The sequence below is a fragment of the Gallus gallus genome, chromosome 8 (assembly GCF_016699485.2).
Source record: "Gallus gallus isolate bGalGal1 chromosome 8, bGalGal1.mat.broiler.GRCg7b, whole genome shotgun sequence".
NCBI classification, from domain to species: domain Eukaryota; kingdom Metazoa; phylum Chordata; class Aves; order Galliformes; family Phasianidae; genus Gallus; species Gallus gallus.
Genome location: NC_052539.1, coordinates 13,752,423 through 13,760,978, shown reverse-complemented (window position 1 = coordinate 13,760,978; position 8,556 = coordinate 13,752,423).

The following is an 8,556-nucleotide window of genomic DNA, read 5'->3' as shown; positions in this document are numbered from 1 at the left end:
TGCTTCAGGCTGTGATTCAGCATTTCCGTTGCACCAACCTATAAAAACAATTTGGGCTTGGGAGTACACCTGGAAAAAAAAAGAAAAGAGAGAGAGAAAGGCTGCTGTGAGCAAGGTAAGATGAATCCTTTTTTTAGGAGATAAAGGGTCATTATGAGACTTCTACATCTCTGATAAGGTTAATTAGTAGTTGGGTTAGTGTTGTTATTCTCTATGACAGCATAGTTGCCCTGAAAATGTTTCAGAAGAGTAGAATTACTTTCTATTTTGTTAGTAACTTTTTTTTTATATAGCTTAGGTTAACTTCATGGGAGGTTTGCCGAGTTTTCACGTAACTTACTTTGTGAGTGTTCCTATGTATATATAGCCTTACTGTGCGTTGATATCTAAGCTGACTGCATTTCACCTGTGTTTTATCTCATCTTTCTGTTCTTATCCTGTAGTTGTCCTCATTAAAAATCTTTTTGTGCAATAGTGTTCAAAACTGAGCTCATTTCAATAACTGAGGCTATTGGTTTATAGTAATTCTTATGGACAAAGTTAACTCTAATCACAGTTCTCATTTCTATATGTCAGCAATTAATACTAAGTAATCATTTTAATTTTTAATCAAAAGAAAAATAGAAAGTCTCCTTTTTTCTTCATATCTTCTTCCAGCCATTATGTATGATTCAAAGTGGATTCTAAATGGAAGAAAGTTATGTAGTCAAGTAGTGATTAATTCATACTAGATTTGTGGACTCTGACCTGAGTTTGCAGGTTTAGCTAGTAAGGATGTCCTTTTTACTATAGGCTATCTGCTGCTGCTTAAATCACACTAGTAATCTGATACAGCTTTAAATCTGGACTAATATCATAGTACTGTCACAAGCATTTTAAATCTCAGAACCTGCAGTAAATTGAGAAGTTCTTCCAGGCTATTGCTACTTGACCTGTCAGCTTGTTTGCTGAGCTCAACAGAAGAGAAAAAAATCAGTTCTACTTTCAGTAGTCACCTAACATGTGAACAGAATTTCTTACTAATTCTTGCCTGAATTTCTTTCTATTCTTGGCAAGTATGGCTCTAAAGTTGTTCCTAACTGAGAAACTTGAGACAACTTGGTAAAGGTCTTGGGAGAGGCAGACTTCCAGCAGTCTGTTGTAACTTGAACAAAAATTAAGCTCTCACAAAATGAGTTCTAAATTAGATAATCCTCAGCTGTACTTTCTATGCTTTACCTTTTGTGCACTATCTTCATCAAATTAATTTGCCTCAGCTTTTTAGGGGTGTTTGCTTGCATGCAGGCCCTTTAAATATGACACTTCTCATCCTGAAGTTGTCCTCGCATCTGCTTATGCCAGGTCTGGATAATCCCCTTTGCCATCCTCTTGGGCAGGAGAATGGACTTGGATTTGTTGCAACAGAGAGCCATCAGCACCCTGCTGCAGCTATCAGTCCTGCCTGCTTTGGGAAGGTGTATGGTCTTCAATTCCAGTTGAGCTGAGGTTTCTCGGCATTAATGAATTCACGGGTCATCTCATTTACTTGGCAGTCCTGCTTGGCAAAATTCTGCTTTCCTGATTCAGGAAGCAGGCTGCCTGTCCCATAGTGAGAAATATTTCAGTTCTCATCTCAAGAGCTGCCTGTGACTGTGAACATACATTTAGCCATCTGAAGGAGAGATGGTAATCCACAGAAGAAAGCTGGAAGTCAATTTACATTTCCTTCTTGGCTTGTTCTTGTTGAATGCTCCATTCTGTAACTGGAATGGAGGAAGAAATAAGCCTTTCCTCTTTACATTTTCATTTTCTAAAATTAATATCTTGATAACCTTCTGTGTTGCCTTGGTTATGTTCTCTCTCCTCTATTTGTACATACTGTCAGCTCCATAATAAAGGTGGCACCCCTCAACCCAGTTTAAAGCAATGTAGTTGCTGCAAGATGATATGGCTGAAAACAAACAAATTCTTATGCATACATATGTGCTCTAAATACATAAGTGCATAAAGGTAATATTTCTCATCTGGAGCAGTTAACTGATCCAGCCAGTGGTGTGGCTGTGTGCGTGGCACTGGCAGCAGAGCTGACAAGGCAGCTCCCCCTCAGCAGGATGGAGTGCAACCTTAGATGGCAGCAGCTGTGGGATGCGTTTGGCTGCGACATGAAACTGTACCCTCAGCTTCCACTGCAGAGAAGAGTCAGGCTCCTCCTTTAGCCCGGGGAGTAAGCTTAGGGTATAACACTGGCAGGCAAATCACTGGGGTTGGGGGGCTGGTTCATACTGCCTATGAAGGTTTTCTGTAGCACCAGAGGAGCCCTGACAGGCACTGTCTGGTTTATGGTATGTTTTTGCAGCCTCTTGTAAACAAACATGCTGTTGCTTTGGTTTTATACTGATCTTCAGCTAATGTTTCTTAACTCTTCTCAAGATCACCCAGCACTAAAATTACAGAAATGTTAAGGGGAAAAAAACCTTCCTGTCTTGGCAGACCCAAGCCAGGGTCCTGGAGCCAGGACTATACAGATAGGGATACCAGTGCCTGCGTGAAGGCTGTCAAAACAGAAAAGAATGATGTCAGATGTAATGAGAATTGATTTTGATCTTGTATTTGACTCTGGTCTTTCTAGCTGAATGGAAATAAGCAGTGCTGGTTAAGAACTTAATCAGGGCTTTTGGGCTGAGACAACATGGCATAAATGTGGAAAGATTGAAATGTACGCAAGAAAATATGTTCTGTTTACATTAGCCAAAACGATACTTAGGTTGCACCTTTTACTGAAACATATCAAAGTTAATAAATATAACAGTACCACTATTTTATAAGCAGTGGAAAAATGATGTATGGAGTTTGACTGCACCAATGTGTCAGCCTGGGAGCACCAGCTTTTGTCCCACTCAGCCCTCTTGGATTGGCAGCAGCGACAGAAAGGGTTACTGCTCCATCTTCAGTGCCTGCAGCTGAGTTTACAGGAGTGCGAGCAGCTCTAAGTGTTACAAGGATCCTGTCATTCTGCAGCATTCAAAAGCATTTTGTCTTCATCAGAGACAGAGCTGCTATTAAAAAAAGTGAGGGACTTTCCATCTGAGTGGGACTTGGCAGGTCTGCTGAATTGTGAGAAGGCCCATACTGCATTCCAGGTGGTGGGAGCACAGAAGGAATGCTGTACTAATTCTCCCTCTGGCCAGACTGATGTCCAGAACAGATTTTTCATTGCACATGAAGCAGCAATATTCTGCCATGTCACTTTGTCCTGAGGGGATGTTAAACTTTTTTTTTCCTAATTCAGTTTAGAGTTGAGAGGTAGGTCTGGTCTGTACTGCTACAAAATTTAACCATGCAAGAACTGGAAATTCTGCTCTAGCAGACGTTCTTACAGTATACAAAGAAGTAGACAAAACCCTGCCATAAAACTGTCTGATGCCACAGTTCTCAAGAAGTTATAATCACCATGAAGTAAAATATTTGAGACTGTAATTAGTTTTGCAGCTATGCAGAACAGAGCTGAAGAGAGTGATTAAAGGTCTTGCTTAGGCTTACACTCTGAAATGCTGACTGTGGATTTTTACTCAAGTCACTAAAGCTTCAGTAGCTGCTTTCAGAGCTGTGCTTAGAGAGCAGCAGAGGAATGGAATGCATCACACCGCTGTATGACTGAATTCTCAGAGACTTTGGGAACCGGAACCTCTTTCAGATCCAGGCAATTTACCAAAATTTCTAGTATTGGCAGCTGTTGGCTTTCTGAAAGAAGCTGATTATATGACTACAGCAACGAAGTGACAGTGCAGAGAGAGAATTAAACCTCTCTCAAATTCCAGCTCTGAGTAATAAGCTCATTTTTATGCACTGGCCTCAGGAAGAAAGATTACTTGGGACTACTCTTGCATATCTTTATGGAATTCCCACTAGCTAGAACAGTAGGAAGATACAGTTCTCACAGCTATTTTCAGGAGTTGAAACAATGCTGCATGTGCTCATAAGTCTTCAATACAGAAAAGACACTATAACCAGTAAGAACACAGTGACTTGCCCTTAAGCATCCTCAGGGCAGATGCATGTATGCAGGTACTTTTTTCCTTTTGCTTGCTGTCTTTAGGATAAAAAGAATGATGGTATGTCTAAGATTGATTTTAGAGGCATACTCACATGTACCTCACAATAAAGGCCTCTCTCACACAGCCAGTGCACTCAAATATGTTGTAAATAACACAGGGATGTTACATGTCAATCCCCCTACTTCAGCTCTGAAACATCTCTACCTATTAAAAGCTTTATTTTTTCCACTGTATATATATATATGTAAGCTGAGGGACTTCTTGTTCAGCTGCTTCCAGCGGGGAGGTTTCAGTAGTGGTAGGCTATGAACTGCAAATTAGGAATAATTAGGTTCTTATGTTACAGTTATGGGAGCATTTAACAGTGTCTAAGTGATTTGAATTGGGAACTACATAGGACCTGAAGAACCACCCTCACTTACAAAGACCAGACATACAGAGTCCTGACTTAATGCTTTACAAGTAATTTCAGAAAGATTACACATCTGGAATAAAACTTTAAGCAAACTAAGAATTTAGGTCTTATGTTGTCACTTGTTTTATTTTATTTTTATAATGTATTTTAGGTGTATTTTATGATATGCAGAGCTAACATCTATAGGTGCGTTTCAGTTTGTGTTTTTTGTGTCCTTAGTACTGTGTCTGATTGTGTCAGGGAGAGACTTCCAGAACAGATTTTTGTTGCTAAACATTAGTTTGTAGAAGGTAAATGAGTTCCAGTTCAAGATTAAATGGGCTTAGTTCGAAGGCTAGTAAAGATTGTGATACAAGCTATACAAATATATACTATCCCACAGAGCCTGTTCTGTGTGTATAATGCAGAAGTGCTTTACAGACTTACAGTCTAAAATAGGACTGCAGTACTCTGTGGGTATTCTATCTTCAAAAGATGCAGGCAGTGGATTGCTAAAAATAAAGGAGATAAGAATGATGTAGTATATAAAGAATTAAGAAGCAAATATGTTGCTTTTATGAGACTCAGTGGTCTAAGTTAAGTAAACAATGAGTGTGATAGTGAATATATATTTAAATAAATACATTCAGTTTAGGATCTGTCAAGGAAGATCCCAACAATAATGAGGAGGTGAGGAAGTAGGGAATGGATTTTTTTTTTTTTCAGGAATTCCTGATCCTTCCTGCAAAGATGGAAGTGTCCAGTGCTTGAACTTAAAAAAGCATTCCTGTGTGAAGACCAGTTCATCTGCAACAGCTGCTCTGAAAGTAATTCTTCCTATTTTATTGTGTTGGCACATGATGTCAGAGGTGGATGTTGGTGGTATGGCAGTAGAGGTTGAAGCTTTCCCTCAGTATTCCATTACAGTTTGTTGCCATGTGACAGATGGCAGCAGAGGGGCAGTTTGACAGAATGGTGTCTGACATGGAATGTTTATGAAGCAAAGGTGTGTCACTGAATTCCTCCATGCAGAAAACATCGCACCCGTTGACATTCACTGCATTTGCTGAATGTTTCTGGGGACCTAACAGTGGATACGAGCACAGTGAGGTGGTGGGTGGTGCATTTCAGCAGTGGTGACAGTGGGTCACCTCTGGTGCAGATTTGTACAAGTGTGGTATGCAGGCTCTTGTTTGCTGACAAAGATGCGTGGCTAGTGGCTATGCTAAGAAATAGCATTTTGTAGCTGAGAATTTGCTCAAATAGTGTTATTGTGCTCTCTGCATCTGTTATTGTTTCCATGGAAACAAATAGGAGGCATTACTTTCAGAGCAGCCTATATACATCCAGTAACATCAATGTATTTTCCTTAGTATTGTTATTATGTGAAGATGAAAACAATTATCCACATTGATGTCCATCTAGAAAGGTATTTACAAGTGTCTACTTTTAAATATTTTCAGTGCTCTTTTTGTATCTTTAGTATAAAGATAGAATAATAGCTGTAATTTTATGATAACAATTGCTACTTGATTGTAAGACAATATAAAGCACTTCATACCTTAAGAAATCACTTGCCTATTCTTTGGATTTGTAAAATGAAGATTATTTTCTGAGTCAAGCCATAGCTAATGTGCATAGGTGAATTGTCTCACTAATTACAAAGCTTATGTAAGAACAGACGTATCATATTTATCTTGATTTAAGATTGGAAGATCCCAGGTGAGCTTTCTCACTGTTCCCATGCTTTAACAATGCAGAGAAAATGGCTTGGGATCTAATTTTCCCTCCTTACTGAATTGTGGTCATGACAACCGTCTGTACAAGGATAAACTTTACCGTATTGTCTTGTTCAAGGGTATCATGTCAGTTACGCTGTGTGATACAGTGAGGTAATGGAAAATAATACTGTACAGCTGCTTATACCTTTCTGTGTGTTTTCTTTTGTTTGCTTGATATTTATACGGCTGCTGTGGCAGGGAAAGTATATAAACAATGCTAGCTTTGAAAGAACAAGCTAAGATTCAAGAGAAGGGCCATTTGCTTATGGAAATGCCACTGTTTTTGACTTTTCAAACGTGTCCAGCTTTACACATTACATTTATGTTTTAAGTACGAGATTTTTTTTTTCTCTGCTGTGCTATCAAGCAAAGAAAGCCCTTGTTTTGCTTCACGTTATGGCAAGAGCTTGCCTTACAATATGTGGATAAAAATAAGCAAAGTTAAAGTCAGTGACAGGTCATTATTTTTGAGCTCCCTCCTGCAATGGAGCTGTTTGCAAAATGAGATGGTATAAAGCCGAGCATAGCTGTTAAACAGCATCTCATAGGTTATCACAGTCTGTTGGGTTTTTTCCCCCCTGAAATTTCTACACAAGGAAGCCTTTACTGACATCAGAGGGAAAGCAGTTTAATTTGGCTTCGCCTGCTCTGTGGCAAAAAACTACATACATATTATGTCTCAAATTGAAAACACAACAGTGGAGATTGTATGTTCAAGTACTTTGGAAATATTATGAGAAGACGATAAAGAAAGGAGGGCAGGAGAGTTCTTTCCGAAGTCGTGACATACAGTCTTGCCATATGTTAACAGAAGAAGTAACTGCTTGTTTCACTGCTAGTGCCCAATAGAAAGCGAAGATGCTTTATCCAAGTTGGGTTAACTGTACATGCCTCATAGTATAGTGATGGGGATCCTGTAAGAAGCTTCTAGACTTGTTTGCTTAATAGTGCTGCTGATTTCTTTGCCCCGCATATACCAGTGATAACAAGGATCCTCCTGCTGCTGCATATTTAGGCTTGCTGATTTGAGCATTTTTAACTTGAAATCAGTTTGTAAAGGGTCATTTGCCCATTTCTGGTGAGACTTCCAGTCCTGTAATTGTCTAGTCAGCCTGGGCAAGGGAACAATGACAGTGACCCTTCAGCACAAATCTCTCCTCCTGATTTCTTGGCAGCTGAACTTTGCTACCTGTGTTGACGTCCACCCCTGTCCTCAAATGGAGCAGGCTGGTGGGAGCTGTGCGCCTGTAGAAAGGTGCTTCCTCTCAGATGGAGGTTCTGTGACCCACTGAGCTGATGAGAAAAGGATGTTCTAATATGAGTTCGTGAATTGCAGCGGGAGGTGGTGGTGATGTGTATGTGTGAGGTGTATGACTTGGAATTCTTCTAGTTCTAAGAGCTGACCTGAAAGGAAAGGTGGAGAGTTTTAAATAGCTTTATTTGGGGTTTGGCTATGAGCTCATTTGGTACTTCTTGAATACAACAGGAGAAAATTTTGTGGAATCTAGGTTGTGGGAAAATACTGATGCATTCTGCTATGTGCAGAGTGAAAGTGAATGGTAACAGGCTTTGGGAGCAACACTGGTCTTGCTAGTGTAATTCCTGTAATAGCACACTAATCAGACCCTAATTATTTTTCTGTAATATAGGGATCCCTCTTTTCTTTCAGTGCTGCTCTCTGATAATGCTACAGCAGCAGCTCCTGGCTTTGTGGCAAGGGCTGCTTTATGGTGGGATGAGGCCATGCAGCTCTGTAGCTGTGCTGGAGTTGAGCGGGTTGGTTTTGGGAACTGTTCTACAGAGAAAAGGTAGAGCTGGCATGCATGTCTGGTCAGGAACTTGTGTGTGTGACGGTGGTGCTGGTACTGAACAGTGTAAATTAGAAAGGAGGGATTCAGCTTTGAGAAGCTTTTATTGGAATCATTTCAGAGCTGCAGCAGGATGAGAGGCTGCTTCGCCCCCCCCCCCCCCCCCCCCAGTATGCTGTGAGTTGGCCCTGTGTGATCACAGCTGTTGTTGCTGACTAGGAAGTTGGCTGTTTAACTTCTAAGCACTGCGTCTGACACGTCTGTTGTGATTACAAACCACATCTTTGCACACAGGTGCTTCTCGCACTGAGTGCCATTTATTTTCTCCTGACCTCTGCCTTTGGCACCAGTGGTGCCCAACTGCCGCTTGGACAAACGGGCCCTCTGCGTTGTGCAGCTCTGACTTAAGGGCCAGGGGCGAGCTGTTCAGTGGAACTTGGATTTAGAACACTAGTGGACCAGGTGGTGTGCAGAGCACGAGCTGTGGCTCACGGTGGCACACCTGGGGCTGGCCGAACGCCTCAACTAAGGCTGCCCTG